General features: G+C 50.9%; 1 protein-coding gene across 6 annotated transcripts in view; it reads right to left on the bottom strand.

Annotated features, from left to right (window-relative positions):
* ARMC8 (armadillo repeat containing 8) overlaps window positions 1-17,454 on the bottom strand; it is a 199,406-nt gene that overhangs the window by 91,827 nt on the left and 90,125 nt on the right. The gene's annotated exons all lie outside the window — the stretch shown is intronic.

Genomic DNA, 17,454 nt, shown 5'->3' with positions numbered 1-17,454 from the left:
TACCGTCTCTGTCAGCAGCATTCAAAATACATACGGTGACAGTGACAAAAGGCAAAACGGGCTCCATGGTTGCCATGCTTTGGCGTCTGCCAGGGCAATGCAGGGAAAAAGGACGCGAAATGATTGTCTGCCGTTGCTTTCACAGAGGAAGGATTGAGTGACGACATTTACCCAGAATCACCTGCGACACTGTTTTTGCATTGGGATCTCAACCCAGAATTCCAATGGGTGGGGGAGACTGCGGGAACTATGGGATAGCTACCCACAATGCAACGCTCCGGAAATCGACGCTAGCCTCGGTACATGGACACACACCGCTGAATTAATGTGCTTAGTGTGGCCGCGTGCACTTGACTTTATACAATCTGTTTTACAAAACCGGTTTATGTAAAATCGGAATAATCCCATAGTGCAGACATACCCTTAGACTCTTCTCCTCTGCCTTATTCCCCTCGCCCTCAACTCTTCACTTCTCTTTCCATTTAGCTGATTCCACTCCTAAGTAAACTCACCAAAAACCATGGAACTAACATGACATTTGCTGCCATCACATTTGCTCACTCTGCTTCTATGTTCTACTCCGTCACCCATCCTGTGTCTATTTAGATTGTCAGCTGTTTGGGAAAGGGCTCAATTATACAGCACCAGTACAATGGGGCCCACTCTTTGCAGGCCCTTAGACACTACCGTAACAAATATGATTAACAAAATGAAAATAAAAAACTGCTAAGTTTGATTTGAACATCTGGTTTACTGGGGCTAGGGAAACTGTTGCTGAATGTTAATAGTTCCTTAAAAAGCTACTTTTTTTTTTAAAGGACCTATAATATTCTCCAAAATTTGAAAGAAAGCAATTAAACATCAATTGGTAACAAAACAGAGTCCTGTTTAGTATCTAGCTGCGCTACCCACCCTAGCAGAGAGGCATCTGTCTTTATGACAACTGTTGGGGAGGGATACACAAATGGAACTCCTGTGCACATGCTGTGATAATCTTTCCACCAGTTGAGGTATTGCTGTACAGAGGTAGGAATGGAAAGCAGCATATTTAAACTGTGTCTGCTTGGTGACTTAAACCGTTCTGAGCCACCCTTGAAGGTAACACCTTCAAAACCTTGCATATTCTGTAACAAAGGAGGTGGCTACCATGTGCCCCAGCAACTAAAGACAGTTCTTGATCATAGTTTGGAGGCTGAGCTGAATTGTGCTGGCTATGTTGGAAAGGGCCACCAACCTTTGCAGAAGAAGGTAGGCTCCTGCAGTTATTGAATCAAGGTTTCCCTCCATGAATTCTAAGCTTTGGACAGAGGTCAAAGTGGATTTTTGAATGTCCAATTGCAGGACCAATTCAAGGAAGAGACCTATGGCGGTGGAGGTTGCTCAAGATGTCAGTTCCAGGAAACAGCCCTTCAGCAGACAAATCAGACATGTAAGGGAATACTAAGATACCTTTCCTGTGGAGCAGACCAAAGGCGAGCACTCAGTATTGAAAGTGGTCATGGCAGACAGTGAAACGTAGGAATCATTTGTGGTATGGGTGGATAGCAATTTGGAAACACGCGTCTTGAAGGTTGAGGACTGATAACCAATCCCCTTGCTCTATTGACAGAGTTATTGCTGCAACTGTCACCGTTTGGCATTTCAGTGTCTTCACATAGGTAATGAGTATGGTCTCCAATTGCCACTCTTTTTTGGTACCAGAAGTATCTTGAATAAAATCCCTTCCCTTCGTGCTGCATGAGGACTGATTCTATGGCTCCCAAACGTAAGAGTGTCTATTTCTTGACAAAGCAAGCTTTTGTGAGGAGGTCCCTGAAGAGGGATGGGGAAGGAGTGTTTGTGGAAGTGTAGTGAAGTGGATGGTGTATCCTTTGGAGATGACATCCAAAACCTATTTGTCCATAGTGATCAAATCCCAGCAGCACCTGAAGTGGTGAAGGTGGTCACCAAAAGAAATAAGGGTGGTGAATTGCCGCAGCTCAAGAGGATGAGGATTGTAATTTGAGCCCGTGACCAACCTGTCAAAATTGCTGCTTGGACATGGACAGCTTCTTTCTATAGAACCTCTGTCTCTTTTGGTGAAATTCATAATTTCTCTTGGCCTGGGTTAGAAACCAGGCATAGAGAGCTCTCCATCATGAGGAGAAGAAACTTTATCTGTTTTTTCTAGCTCTTGAGTTCAGTGCCAAAGAAAAAGTTGCACTTCTGGGCAACATGCGATTCCCCAAGGCAACGGATGCAGCAGAACTGCCCGTAGCTGATAGAGATCGCCTTCTAACATGACAGATAGCAGTTGAAGCTGAGACAAGTGGGCATAACCTCCCAGTAAAAGAAAAAATTACCAACTAGCTAATATCTACCTAAATATAAAGAAAATATTTTTAAAGAAAAGATAAGAAGCTACATTACTACTAACTACAGAAAAGAACACTAATACTATTAGTGACTATTAATGAAAGAAGCAGAAAGCTGAGGAAATCTCAATGGGACAACTGCCAGAGTTTCATCTCAGGCTGAGGCGACTGAGAAGGAACTGAGGGTGGTTCGCCAGTACAATAGCACAGGCTACTGATTGACACACATGCAGGGGCTGAAAGGACATTGCTATGAGAAATCTCCAATCAAAGGCACAGGGGATGCTAGCGTAGAGTGAAGCAACAATGGGGACACTACTCAAAGAAGAACTCTCTATTTTTGGAAAAACATGTCTGAGTAAATCAGAGGTCCCTAAAGAGAGGGACATGCCCCCCTCAGGGGGTGTGGAGAACATCCAGGGAGGCACGGTGGGGCCCAGGCCAACCTCCACAGGGCAGGAAGGGAGTGCCACCAGGCCCCTCCCTGCCCCAGCTCTGCTCCAGTCCTGCCCCCAGATGCATCCCTGGCTCCCAGTCCTGACCCAGCTACGTCCCTGCACCTGGCCCTGGCCCTATCCCCAGATGTGGCTCATTCCTGCCCCAGGGCCGAGGCTGGGGGCAAGCCTAGGAGCAGAGTCACACCTGGCTGCAGGCCCAGCTGCCAGTCCCCACTGCTGACCAGCTGTGGCTCCACTCCCATCCCCAGCCTCATCCCCGACCGCAGCCCCAGCCTTGGCCCCCTTACGCCTGTCCACATCCATACCCCACACTGAGCTGTGGCCCCACTCCTGGCCCCAACTCTGGGCACAGATGGGGGAAGGGAGGGTACGACCCTCAAAAGTTTGGGAACTGCTGGTGTAAATGCACCCAGATAACATGATGATTATTTGTACAGTATTGCAGTAATTCCTGGAGCCCACTGCCCTGACTGTACTAGACACTATAGAAACAGTGAGGAAGATTGTCACCTTGTACACTGAAATACAATAAATAATAAGCAATAGTTGCTACTACGATAGGATATGGAGAAAATATTGGCAAGTCAATTAACTAGTTAAGGCATAATCTCACCACTGCCTGAAAGAATTTAGGCTAATCACAGACCCTGCATGAGCCCCTACAGTAGATACAGGCAGACTGGCTGTTTGTACTGGAGAGTCCTATGGCACCTTATAGACTAACAGACATACTGGAGCATGAGCTTTCGTGGGTGAATACCCACTTCATCGGATGCATGCTGTGGAAATTTCCAGGGGCAGGTAGATATATGCAAGCAAGAAGCAGCCTAGAGATAATGAGGTTAGTTCAATCAGGGAGGATGAGGCCCTCTTCTAGCAGTTGAGGTGTGAAAACCAAGGGAGGAGAAACTGCTTTTGTAGTTGGCTAGCCATTTACAGTCTTTGTTTAATCCTGAGCTGATGGTGTCAAATTTGCAGATTAACTTCATATATACCTGCCCCTGGAAATTTCCACTATATGCATCCAACAAACCGGGTATTCACCCACGAAAGCTCATGCTCCAATACGTCTGTTAGACTATAAGGTGCCATAGGACTCTTTGCTGCTTTTACAGATCCAGACTAACACGGCTACACCTCTGATGTTTGCACTGGAACCATACACAAATAAAAACCTCACTATGAGTTTTTTTGTACTTACTGTTGGGGACCTAAGGACTCAGATACTTCTAATTCTGAGAGGTCTTACAGCTGGCTGTTGGAAGTAGAGAAAAGAGGTCAGTTTTCTAAATGTTGCTTTTCCTCTTCCTCTCATTAATTTTGCTGAAGATGAAGAAGCCTGGATGGCAGTACTAAAATAACAAAATGCCTACCACATTCTCCCCAAAAAAGTTACCACTTAGATAACACAGGTCTGAGATTTCCCACTTTTAGTGAAGTCCTGAGAAATTCCACCAAGTGCGCCCACAAGACCCACCATGAAAGCGTCTCTCTCATTGTCACTTCACAGGCACTAAAGGCCACCCTCACCTGATACCACGCTCCAGCCCATAATCATGAAGAGAAAATGTGAATCATCATCTACTTCCATTGTGCAAATCATATTTTGCTGAATTGTTTGCAATGCCAGACAGGTCTCAATGCATAAAGTCAGCATCTTGGAGCAACAAACTTATCCTTGACCACAGCAGCTTCCACTACTACAGACGATCCATGAGGCAGGCTGAGAGGAATAGTGAGCAGCAGAACTTTGTTGCATTAAACATATGCGACCCTCCATACAGTAAGTAACCAGGATAGAATAAGATGTTTCCATAGCTATTTCCTCACTCATTCCAGGTGAGGATGAAGGGAACTGCTCCCAAATCCAAAAGGGCCTAAAAACTCCGTAACATCAGTCCTGGAGTCACTTGCCATTTCTAGAGTAAAGGGGACCACCTCAGACATCCTCTTCAGAAAAGGATGCCTTATTCTTCAGAGGAAGGTATTTCTCTTAACCTTCCTTTGATGAGTTGAGTAGAAACTGTGGAAAAAGACGGTTACTCACCTTTGTAACTGTTGTTCTTCGAGATGTGTTGCTCACATCCATTCCAGTTAGGTGTGCGCGCCGCGCGTGCACGTTCGTCGGAAACTTTTTACCCTAGCAACTCCAGTGGGCCGGCAGGTCGCCCCCTGGAGTGGCGCCGCCATGGCGCCCAATATATATCCCTGCCGGCCCGCCCGCTCCTCAGTTCCTTCTTGCCGGCTACTCCGACAGTGGGGAAGGAGGGCGGGTGTGGAATGGATGTGAGCAACACATCTCGAAGAACAACAGTTACAAAGGTGAGTAACCGTCTTTTCTTCTTCGAGTGATTGCTCACATCCATTCCAGTTAGGTGACTCCCAAGCCATACCTAGGCGGTGGGGTCGGAGTGAGAAGTCGCGGCATGGAGCACTGCAGTTCCGAAGGCCGCATCCTCTCTCGACTGCTGTACCAGGGCGTAGTGGGAAGCAAAGGTGTGGACCGATGACCAGGTCGCTGCCCGACAGATTTCCTGGATGGGCACACGGGCAAGGAAAGCCAGCGACGACGCCTGCGCCCTGGTAGAATGCGCAGTCACACGGCCCGTAGGGACATGGGCCAAGTCATAACAGGTCCTGATACAGGACGTAACCCATGAGGATAACCTCTGGGAGGAGATAGGAAGACCTTTCATACGGTCCGCTACCGCCACGAAAAGCTGGGGGGATTTGCGGAAGGGTTTGGTCCTCTCTATGTAGAACGCGAGAGCTCTACGGACATCCAGCGAGTGGAGCTGCTGCTCCCTGCCTGAGGAGTGAGGTTTTGGGAAAAAAACCGGGAGGAAAATCTCTTGGTTGACGTGGAAGGCTGAGACCACCTTGGGTAGAAAGGCAGGGTGTGGTCTAAGCTGCACCTTGTCTTTGTGGAAGACCGTATATGGGGGGTCTACCACAAGGGCTCGGAGTTCCGACACCCGTCTAGCTGAGGTGATGGCTACTAAAAAGGCAGTCTTCCAAGAGAGGTAAAGCAGGGAGCAAGTAGCTAACGGCTCAAAGGGGGGCCCCATGAGTCGGGACAACACCAGGTTAAGATCCCAGGTTGGAGCAGGGGGACGGACGTTAGGGAATAACCGTTCCAGCCCTTTAAGAAATCTCGACACCGTCGGGTGAGAAAAGACGGAGCGACCGTCCGCACCCGGGTGAAAGGTGGAGATAGCTGCCAGATGGACTCGCAACGACGATAAGGCCAGACCATGTTCTTTGAGGGACCAAACATAGTCTAAGATTTCGGATACCGAAACTTCCATAGGGCGGAGATTTCTCTCTACGCACCAACAGGAGAAGCGTTTCCATTTTGCCGAATACGTGGCTCTTGTGGACGGTTTCCTGCTGCTCAAGAGCACCTCTCTCACAGGCGTGGAGCAGCGCAGCTCGGAACCAGTTAGCCACGCAGGAGCCACGCCGCTAGGTGCAGCGACTGCAGGTCTGGGTGACAGAGGGACCCGTGGTCCTGGGTAATCAGGTCCGGATGAAGGGGCAGGGGAACTGGGTCGGCTACGGCCAAGTCTAGCAGCATGGTGTACCAGTGCTGTCTGGGCCATGCCGGGGCCACCATGATCACACGAGCCCTGTCTCTGCGCACCTTCAGGAGGACCTTGTGAACCAGAGGGAACGGAGGAAACGCATAGTACAGGTGGGTCGACCACTGGATGAGGAAGGCATCCGCTATCGACCCCGGCTCCCTGCCCTGAAAGGAGCAGAACGCTTGGCACTTCCTGTTCCCCTTGGACGCAAAGAGGTCCACCCGGGGATAACCCCACCTCCGGAAAATGGAGAGAGCGACGTCCGGTCGAAGGGACCACTCGTGTGACAGGAAGGATCTGCTCAATCGATCCGCCAGCGTGTTCCGTACTCCGGGAAGGAAGGAAGCCCTGAGGTGAATGGAGTGGGCTACGCAAAAGTCCCAGAGTCGTATCGCCTCGAGGCACAGGGAAGAGGACCTGGTGCCGCCCTGCTTGTTGATATAATACATGGTCGTCGTGTTGTCCGTGAACACGGCTACACAACGACCCTGAAGCTGATGACAAAACGTTTGGCAGGCAAGGCGGACCGCTCTCAACTCCCTCATGTTGATATGTAGCCCCACCTCCTCCTGGGACCATAGGCCCTGCGTCCGCAGGGTCCCTAGGTGGGCCCCCCAGCCTAGATCTGAGGCATCCGTTGTCAGGGATACCGAGGGCTGAGACGGGTGAAAGGGAAGACCCGCACACAATACGGACTGGTCCACCCACCAGCCGAGGGAATCTAAGACCTTCTGGGGGACTGTGATTAACATGTCTAGCGGTTGCCTTGGCCTGTAATGACTGATAAGCCACAGCTGGAGAGGCCTCATGCGGAGCCGAGCGTAGTCGGTCACAAAAGTGCACGCCGCCATGTGGCCTAACAGGGTTAGACATGTCCTCACTGACGTCAACGGGGCTGACCGCAAGCGTTGAACGATCGCCGCCATGGTCTGGAACCGCTGCCGAGGCAGCGAGGCCCTGCCCACAGTGGCGTCCAGGACGGCCCCGATAAATTCCACCTTCTGAGTGGGCCTCAGGGTGGACTTGTCTGTGTTTATCAAGAGGCCCAGACTCGCAAACATGCCGGTGATCACGCGGACATGGCTGTACACCTGCTGTTCCGACGTGCCCCGAATCAACCAATCGTCCAGATAAGGGAACACGTGGACACGGTTGCGCCGAAGATGCGCCACGACAACTGCCATGCATTTTGTAAACACCCTCGGGGCCGTGGACAGGCCAAACGGGAGGACCGCAAATTGATAATGACGAGCCCCCACAACGAAGCGGAGGAAGCGTCTGTGGCGTGGCCAAATGGCAACGTGGAAATACGCGTCCTGCATGTCGAGGGCGGCGTACCAGTCTCCCGGATCCAGGGATGGAATAATGGCCCCCAGGGATACCATGCGGAACTTCAACTTCACGAGGTATTTGTTGAGCTCTCGCAGGTCGAGGATAGGCCTGAGGCCCCCCTTGGCCTTGGGGATCAGAAAATAGCGGGAATAAAACCCCTTGCCTTTCTCGTTTTCGGGAACCGCCTCTATAGCTCCTTTGCTGAGGAGCGTCTGCACCTCCTGCCGAAGGAATTGCTCGTGAGAGGGGTCCCTGAAGAGGGACGAGGAAGGAGGGCGGGAAGGAGGGAACGAAACAAACTGCAGGCGGTACCCCGTCTGCACCACGCTCAAGACCCAGCGGTCCGATGTTATTTGGGACCACGCCGGGAGGAAAAACGAAAGGCGGTTGGAAAACGGAGGGGAAGGATCCATAGGGGAAACTGTTACTGCGCCCTCGAGCGCACCTTCAAAATGAAGGCTTAGGACCAGGCGGGGGTTTTGAGGAGCCTTGGTTCTGCCCCCCTTGGTTCCCCGACTGCCTGCGCCTCCCGTTCCTGCCGCGGCGCCTGTAAGGGTCCTGCCGCTGGCGGAACTGGGAAAACGGCCGACGGTGCTGCTGTTGTTGCGGCCTAAAGGGTCTACGCTGTGTCACGGGGGTGTGCATCCCGAGGGACCGCGCAATGACCCGGTTGTCCTTTAAACTCTTAAGTCTGGGGTCTGTCTTATCGGAAAACAGGCCCTGGCCTTCGAAAGGAAGGTCCTGTATCGTGTGCTGGAGCTCTGGCGGAAGGCCGGAAACCTGCAGCCAGGAGATGCGACGCATCGTAACTCCTGACGCGAGGGTACGGGCAGCCGAGTCCGCAGCGTCCAAGGAGGCTTGTAAGGCCGTGCGCGCGACCTTCTTGCCTTCGTCCAGGATGGCCGCAAACTCTTGGCGAGCATCCTGTGGCAGCAGCTCCTTAAATTTGTCCACTGCCACCCAGGAGTTAAAGGCGTATCTGCTCAGCAGGGCCTGTTGGTTAGAGACCCTGAGCTGCAGCGCCCCAGCCGAATACACCTTACGGCCAAGGAGGTCCATCCGCCTGGCTTCTCTGGATTTAGGGGCCGGAGCCTCCTGGCCGTGACGCTCCCTATCGTTCACCGATTGCACTACCAGTGAACCGGGAGTCGGGTGAACATGTAAATATTCGTACCCCTTAGAAGGGGCCATGTACTTCCTCTCGACTCCTTTCGCTGTCGGAGGGATGGAGGCCGGGGACTGCCAGATAGTATTGGCATTGGCCTGAATGGTCCGTATAAACGGCAGGGCGACCCTAGTGGGAGCATCGGAAGAGAGGATGGTGACGATTGGGTCCTCTATCTCCGAGACCTCCTCTGCCTGCAGACTCAGGTTTTGAGCCAATCGCCTGAGGAGGTCCTGGTGCGCCCTGAGATCCAGCGGGGGGGGACTGTTGGAGGAGGTACCCGCCACCGCCTCATCCGGGGAGGAGGATGATGAGACCCCAGGCACAATAGTGTCCAACTGAGGGTCTTCCTCAGCCCTCGCCTCTGTCTCCGGAGCCGCAGCGGAGTCCTGCTGTTTGGACCCTTCGTCCCCTTCCGGGGAGGGAGGGGGGCGAGACAAAGAGGCTTCAGGGGCCCTACGCTCCGCAGTCGCCGGCCTAGCAGGGAGCTGCTGGGGGCCCTGGGCCTGATGGTACGCCCAGGGTGTCCAGAATCCCCACTGTGGGGGGCCTTGGTCCTGCAGCGGCGGATCAGCAAACAGCGCCGCCTGCTGGTCGGTGCCCAGCGCATAGCCGCTGTCCGTCTGGGAGGACACGGACGGCTGCCTCGAGGGCCACGGCGGGGCCGACCCTGGATGGTACGGGTCTGCGCGGGCCGGCACGGAGGATCGTCTCGGTGCCGGGGACCGGTGCCGGGAGTCATAACGGTGCCGGGATCGGGACCGGGACCGGGATCTGTCACGGTGCCGGGCGCCGCTTCGGTACCGGGCGCCGCTTTGGTGCCGGGACCTACTACCAGCTCGGTGCCGGGAGATCGACCGGGACCTGCCACCAGCTCGGTGCCGGGAGGTCGACCGGGACCTGCCACCAGCTCGGTGCCGGGAGGTCGAGCGAGATCGGGACCGGGACCGGGACCTGCCACCAGCTCGGTGCCGGGAGGTCGACCGGTGCGGCGAGTAGCGTCGGGACCTGCTCCTCGAGTCGCGGTGCCGGTGTCGACTGGAGCCTGACCGCGACCGTCTCGATGCCGACCGGTGCCGCGAGTGCGACCGGTACCTCTGAGGGGAGCGGTGCCGGGACTGCGAGCGGCGTCGGGATCTGGAGCGCCCAAGACGTCGGGGCCTGGATGGCGAACGACTGTCTGTGGGTGGTGCCGACATCATGGGCTTGCCTCTGGACGTGACCCGCACCGGAGGAACCGGGGGTGGCAGCCGAGTAGGCTCCGTCAGGGCAATAAGGTCCCGAGCCGAGGCGAAGGTCTCCGGTGTGGATGGGACCATTATCTCAACCCCAGATCTCATGGGGGAGCTCGGCGGCACCGGACTCAACGGACCCGCCGGGCCCGGAGTCAACGGTGCTGACGGTGCCGGCGGCGCCGCGGCCGATGTCGAGGCCGGGCGTTCAAGCCGGGTCTGCCTGGCCGGAGTATTAGACTTCGACGGCCTAGGCTCTGATTCCGGTGCCGGAGAAGGTCGGTGCCGAGGAGTCTTCTCGGTGCCGGAGCGATCCGGTGCCGGTGCCGAAACCACGGTCTGCGAAGTCGACGGGTCAAGTGCCGCCTCCATTAGGAGAGTTCGGAGCCTCTGATCCCTCTCCTTTTTTGTCCTCGGCTTAAAAGCCTTACAGATGCGGCACTTGTCAGATCTGTGCGATTCCCCGAGGCACTTCAGGCACGCTTCGTGGGGATCGCTGGTAGGCATGGGCTTCTTGCAGGCCGCACACTGCTTGAATCCTGGCGAAACAGGCATGAGCCTGGCGCCCGGTGCCGGGAAGGGCTAAGCCCCCGGCAAGAAACTACTTAACAGCTATTTACTAAACTATCTACTTAACAATACTAATTAACAACTATATAGAACTAGAGATAAGCGATAAACAAGCGATAGAAACTAGGAGAGCTAGGGACGTGGAGGACAGCTATGCCGCGCTCCACAGTTCCAACGACCGACACGGCGGTAAGAAGGAACTGAGGAGCGGGCGGGCCGGCAGGGATATATATTGGGCGCCATGGCGGCGCCACTCCAGGGGGCGACCTGCCGGCCCACTGGAGTTGCTAGGGTAAAAAGTTTCCGACGAACGTGCACGCACGGCGCGCACACCTAACTGGAATGGATGTGAGCAATCACTCGAAGAAGAATCTTCCTTTATGTCTGTCAGCCAAGAGGAGAATCTGGCAAGACGTCCTCACAGTTCTCTTAAAAATGCAGCCAAAACCATAGCTTTGGGAAAAGATGCGAGAGGAATGCCTTGACACACAAGGAGCCTGAGACTGAGTTGGGAGGACTGGCACAAAGAATGCCGACTTCATTGGTGCATTCACCAGCATCAAATGCATCATGACCACCACTGTTAAAGGCACAAACATCAATGGTATTGACACATTCATGGGACTCAGAGCTGCAAGCAGGTTCAGCACCTGGAAAACAACATTGCTCTTGGAAACAGTGCCTGATGGCCAGTGCCAGGTTTACAATAGCGCCAGTGGCTCCATGGAGCCGAGCCCATGCTCAGAAGGGGCCCCAGCCTACTCCACTTGCACTGTGCTTCAAGACCCTGCTCCTCCCCCGACCCACCACTTGCTCCTCGGCCTGCCTGCTGGTTGGCCGAGACTTCCTTTACATCCCCTGGCAGGACCACAGTGCACCTCTGGCTCCAGGCCTGTGGGGTCCCGCCTGTCTCCTCGGAGCTGAGCCACCAGGGACTGGTGCAGAAGTCTGGTCAGTGTTATCTGGGGTGGGAGGGGCGGACAATGTGAGGGGCTTGGCTGGGCCCTTACAGCAAGTGCATCTTGGGGAGTCCGACCGAGGCAGGCTTTGGTCTGGCTTATCACACCACTTTTGAAGGGACAGAGCAAATCTTGGGACCCTGCACTGCCAGCTCAGCCCAGCAGACACACTCACCTCCCAGCAGGGCTGGTGAGTGCAGCCGGGAGGCAGGGCATGGGGGAGTGGGTCTCTGGGGTGGTGGTGGTGGTATGCTGGGCTGTGAAGGGGAGAGGAAGATATGTGTTGGGGCACTAGAGAGTAGCGGTTCTGTTGGGGGTGCTGGGCAATTGTGCTGGGGCTGTGGGCAAGGGTGGTGTTGTGCAGGGTGCTGTACACTTCTGGTGGGGCACTGGGCATAGTGAGTCTGGGGGGCCTCTGATCATAGGGGGTCAGAGGGGGTGTTGGGTGGGGAGCTCTGTGGCATGGCATGGGCTACCCCCCCAAGGGGAAGGGGTATGCTGGCATCATAGGGCCACTGTGCATCTGTCAACTGGCGGTTTGTAAATAGTGCCCTTGCACTGAATGGGGCCACCCCTGCCACGCCATCCCCCTGGCTGGCCCCTCTGTCTGGCGACTGAGCTCCCCACGCCATACTCCATTGCCTCAGTGGGGGTCCACAAATATGTTTGGTGCCAGGCCCACAAAAGCTTAATCCTGCCCTCCTGATGGCTATATGATCATAGCTAGTGCGTCTATCAGTTAATCAAAGTGACAGGATCCCAGGAGACTGGTCCGTAGTGTACTGAATGGAGGCCCTTGGAAGTCTTGAAGAGCATGCAAAACATACAAGGGGTATAAAATGTTCCACCACAAAAAAAGCTCTAAACTTGAACTTCCAGAGAAGTCACATGGCCTTGACTAGTCATGCAGTCGCAAATAAAAAAAACAAAAAAAAACCCCACTATAATTCTGGAATGTATTAGCAGGAGTGTTGTAAGAAAACACAAGTAATTCTTCTGCTCTACTCCGTGCTGATAAGGCCTTGGTTGGAGTATTGTGTCCAGTTCTGGGTACCACATTTCAGGAGAGATGTGGAGAAAATCCAAAGAGTAACAAAAATAATTAAATGTCTAGAAAACATGACCTATGAGGGAAGAGTGAAAAAATTGGATTTGTTTACTCTAGAAAAGAGAAGTCTTATGGGGAACATAACAGTTTTCAAGTACATAAAACACTGTTACAAGGAGGAGAAAGAAAAATTGTTCTGATTAACTTCTGAGGATAGGACAAGAAGCAATGGGCTTAAATTGCAGCCAGGGAGGTTTAGGTTAGAAAGTTTTTCCTAATGTCTAACTGTCAGGGTGGTTAAGCATTGGAATAAATTCCCTAGGTAGGTTATGGAATCTCTGTCATTGGAGGTTTTAAAGAGCAGGTTAGATAAACACCTGTCAGGGATGGTCTAGATAAAAACAGTAAGCTTTTCTGTAACTGATGTTCTTCAAGATGTGTTGCTCATGTCCATTCCGTAATTGGTGTGTGCACTCGCCACATGCACCAGTGCTTGACGTTCTTTCCCTTAGCGGTATCCGTAGGGGACCGGCTCTGGCATCCTCTGGATTGACACCCGCATGACATGGTATAAGGGGTGCCAATGGCACCCCCCCTCAGTTCCTTCTTGCTGGGAACTCCAACAGTGGGGAAGGAGGGCGGGTTGTGGAATGGACATGAGCAAGACATCTCGAAGAACATCAGTTATGGACAAGGCAACTGTCTGTTCTTCTTCGAGTGCTTGCTCATGCCCATTATGAAGAGGGACAGGGAGAGGGGGCTAGAAGTAAACTGTAGGGCATACTCCTCCACCACAGCATTGAGGGCCCATTAGTCTGAAGTTATAGAAGTCCATGTGGGGAGGAAAAAAGAAAGGCGGTTGAAGAACAGCGGGACAGACGGATCTGGGTAAAGCCTGTAGGTTGCCCTTGAGCGCACCCTCAAAATGCTCACTTGCCCTGTTTATTGTGGGTCAAGCCCAACCAGGCAGAAGGAGGAGGTTGGTGGCTCAGGTGTGCTTATACCTCCTACTCTTCTTGGGGGGGCGGCTCCTGGTGGGGTTGACTCCCTTGGCCCTGAGATTGCTGAGGTTTGAACCACTTGTGAGTTGGACCTGGAACATACAGCCCCAGAGTTTTCAGGGTAGTATAGGAGTCCTTAAGGCCATGCAGTTTACTGTCCATCTGCTCTGCGAACAGGGTCTGGCTGTCGAAAGGGAGGTCCTGCATCAATTGCTGAGCCTCCACTGACAGACTCGAGAGGAACAGCCAGGATACCCTTTGCATGGAGATGGCCAAGGCCAATGTCAGGCATACCATGGACTTACATAGAGGCATTATGATATTTTCTGTCTTATCTATCCCTTTCCTAATGGTTCCTAAAGTCTGGTTAGCATTTTTCACTGGCGCTGCATATTGAGTGGATGTTTTCAGAGAACTATCCACAATTAATCCAAGATCTCTGAGTGGCAACAGCTAATTTAAACTTTGTATTTATCAACACTGAATTTCATCTTCCATTTTCTTGCTCAGTCACAATCAATTTGTATATGATTAATGCGAATCTTTATTATGGTGTTTTTTAAAAGTTTCTATGCAGCTTATGGATATTTCACTTTGGGGACTGTACCATTTATTTTCTGTTTAACTAGCTTCCTCATTTTTGTGTAATTCCCCTTTCTGAAATTAAATGCTACTGTGCTGGGCTTCTTTGGTGTTCTACAGCCCACAGGGATGTTAAATTTAATTATATTATGGTCACTATTACCAAGTAGTTCATCTATAGTCACCTCTTGGACCAGATCCTGTACTCCACTTACGACTAAATCAAGAATTACCTCTCCCTTGTGGATTCCAGGACTAGTTGCTCCAAGAAGCAGTCATTTAAGATATCAAGAAACTTGATCTCTGCATTCCATCCAGTCAATATGGGGATAGCTGAAATCCCCCACTATTACTGAGTGTTTTATAGCCTTTCTAATCTCCCTGAGCATTTCACAGTCATCCTCACTATCCTGGTCAGGTGGTCGGTAGTATGTCCCTAGTGCTATAATCTTATTATTCAAGCATGGAATTTCTATCGAGAGAGATTCTATTGTACTGTTTGGTTCATTTATGATGTTTACTATATTTGATTCTCTGCTTTCTTTCACATATATAGTTTCAACTCCTCCACCAGCATGACCTATTCTGTTATTCCTATATATAGTCTACCCTGGTATTATTATGTCCTATTGACTATCATTCCACCAAGTTTCTGTGATGCCTATTCTATCAATATCCTCATTTAATATAAGGCACTCAAATTCATCAATCTTAGTATATAGACTTCTAGCATTTGGATACAAGCACTTATAAAATTTGTCACTTTTTCAGCTGCCTGCCATTATGTGATGTAAATGAATGGCACTGTTTCACTTGACTGTTTCTCCCCTACGGAATGTCTCTGTCTGAACCATGTGCTCCTTCACAACTGTTGGCCTTCCTCCAACCCTAAGTTTAAAAACTTCTTTATAAACTTTTAAATTTACATGCCAGCAATCTGCTCATGTTTTGGTTTAGGAAGAGTCCATCCTTCCTATGTAGCACAATTTCAAAGTTCCAGCCCACAGGCCATCTGCAGCCTGAGAACCTCCCTACTGCGGCCCGTAGAAACTTTTTAAAAAGTTCTTTCATCTGGCCCTCATGGCTGCCAGCCAAAGGAGGGAAAGGGAGGGGACCGACTAGGAGAGATTCATATGCCCCTCCCTCCAACATTGCACCATTCTGCTGCTCCTGGGACCCTTCCAGGTGTTACACTCGGTAACATGTCATTCACCTCGGGCAGCTCGGCTCCCCGCAAGCGGTTCTCTATCCCTGCTGTTACTGGCGGAGCCACGGAGGAGAGACCCATGCAGCCATGCTGTTGGCACCGCCTCCCACAGCTCCCATTGGCTGGGGGAAAGGGACCGAGATACCATCACTAGTTGCTGGGAACAGTCACACATGGAGGCAGCATCATTAGTTGCCAGGCAGAGTTAGCTGGGGCAGCATGAGGCCAAGGGAGTGAGGGAAAAGGGTGGGAAATGGGCTGGAAAGGTGGCGTGAACACCATCTTCAGTGACATTACTGGCCCACTGTGAGGATTTGAGGACTGGCACTCGCCCTAAGGTAAATTGAGTTTGAGACCCCTGCTCTATAGGCTCCTCCTTTTCCAAACGGTTCCCCAGTGCCTAATAAATCTAAACCCCTGCTCCCTACACCATTATCTCATCCATGCATTTAGACTCTGCAAGTTCTGCCCATCTAACTGGCCCTGTGTGTAGAACTGGAAGCATTTCAGAGAATGCTATCATGGAAATCCTGGATTTCAATCTCTTACCTAGCAGCCTAAATTTGGCCTCCAGGACCTCTCTCCCACTTTCTCTGTCATTGGTACCTATATATACTACAATCACTGGTTCCTCCCCAGCACTATACATAAGCCTGTCTAGATGTCTCGAGACAACTGCAACCTTTGCCCCAGCAGGCAATTCACCATGCAATTTTTTCAGTCATCACAAACCCTGTTATTTATATTTCTAATGATTGACTCCCCCATTACTATTACAACAGGATGGAGGCTTCAGTGATAACGAAAAGGACTCAGGGGTTATTGCTGACTACCAACTGAATGTGAGCTTCTCAGTGCTATGGGCAAAAGGGCTGATGTGATTCTGGTATGTACAAATAGGGGAGAATATTGAATACGTAGAGGGAGGTGATATTATCTTGAGTATACAGTACTGGTGAGACCACCACTGGAATACTTTGTCCAGTTCTAACGTGCACACTTCAAAAAGGATGTTGAAAAATTTTGAAGGGCTCAGAATAAAACTAAAGAATGATTTATGGTCTGGAAAGCATGCCTTACAAAAAAAAATGAAAGTAGCTCAACTACTTAGCTTATTGAAGATTAAGAAGCTACTTGACTATGGTCCATAATTGCCTACACAGGAAGAAGATACTTGATAGAGGTCTCTGATTGCTAAAATAAAGGTATAAAAAGATCCAGTGGCTGGAAACTGAAGTCATCATAGTTCAGACTGGAAATAAGAAGCTAATTTTTAAACACTCAGGTAACTAATCATTGGAACAGATTACCAAGAGATGTGGCAAATTCTACATTACTAGGAATCTTTAAATCAAGACTGGATCTCTATCTAAAAGGCTAGATCAGCCACAAATTATTGTGATAGATGCAGGAGGTAACTGGGTGAAACTGTATGGCCCGTTATATAGGAGATCAAACTGGATGATTATTAAGATCTTTTCTGGCCTTTATATCTATGGATCCGTGAACAAAAAGATAGAGTCCCACCCCAAAAGATAACAATATAGCCTTAGATATTTTTAAATGTAGTAACTGAAAAAATCAGTGAGGCAACTATTTACTTTCAAAGATTTCATTTTGAAAGTTTATATAGGGTGATACTATTCCAACTTAATTATTAGTGTAATATGCTCCTTCTCTAAAAACCTTTCATATTTGCTTAGCCTCCGCAAAGTCACTGCACTGACTTTAATCCACAGTCATGTTTTCCACAAGCATATACCAACAGACATAGTTTAAACTATGTATTTACTTATGTGTTAGCCCTGAGGGACCAAATTCTCAAAGCTTCACACAGAACACGTATGCATCTGTGTGTGCACTCAGACATGCAGTTCTGAGTAAAACTGTGGAATTTTGCTCAGCCTCCCTCCTTGAATCAGGCTTTGAAAATTTAGTTAAAGACTGCCAGCAAATAGTTAT

Source organism: Gopherus evgoodei, chromosome 9 (genome assembly GCF_007399415.2).
Source record: "Gopherus evgoodei ecotype Sinaloan lineage chromosome 9, rGopEvg1_v1.p, whole genome shotgun sequence".
NCBI classification, from domain to species: Eukaryota; Metazoa; Chordata; order Testudines; family Testudinidae; genus Gopherus; species Gopherus evgoodei.
Note: the sequence above shows the minus strand (reverse complement) of the source record. Positions and strands in the feature narration are given on the sequence as shown.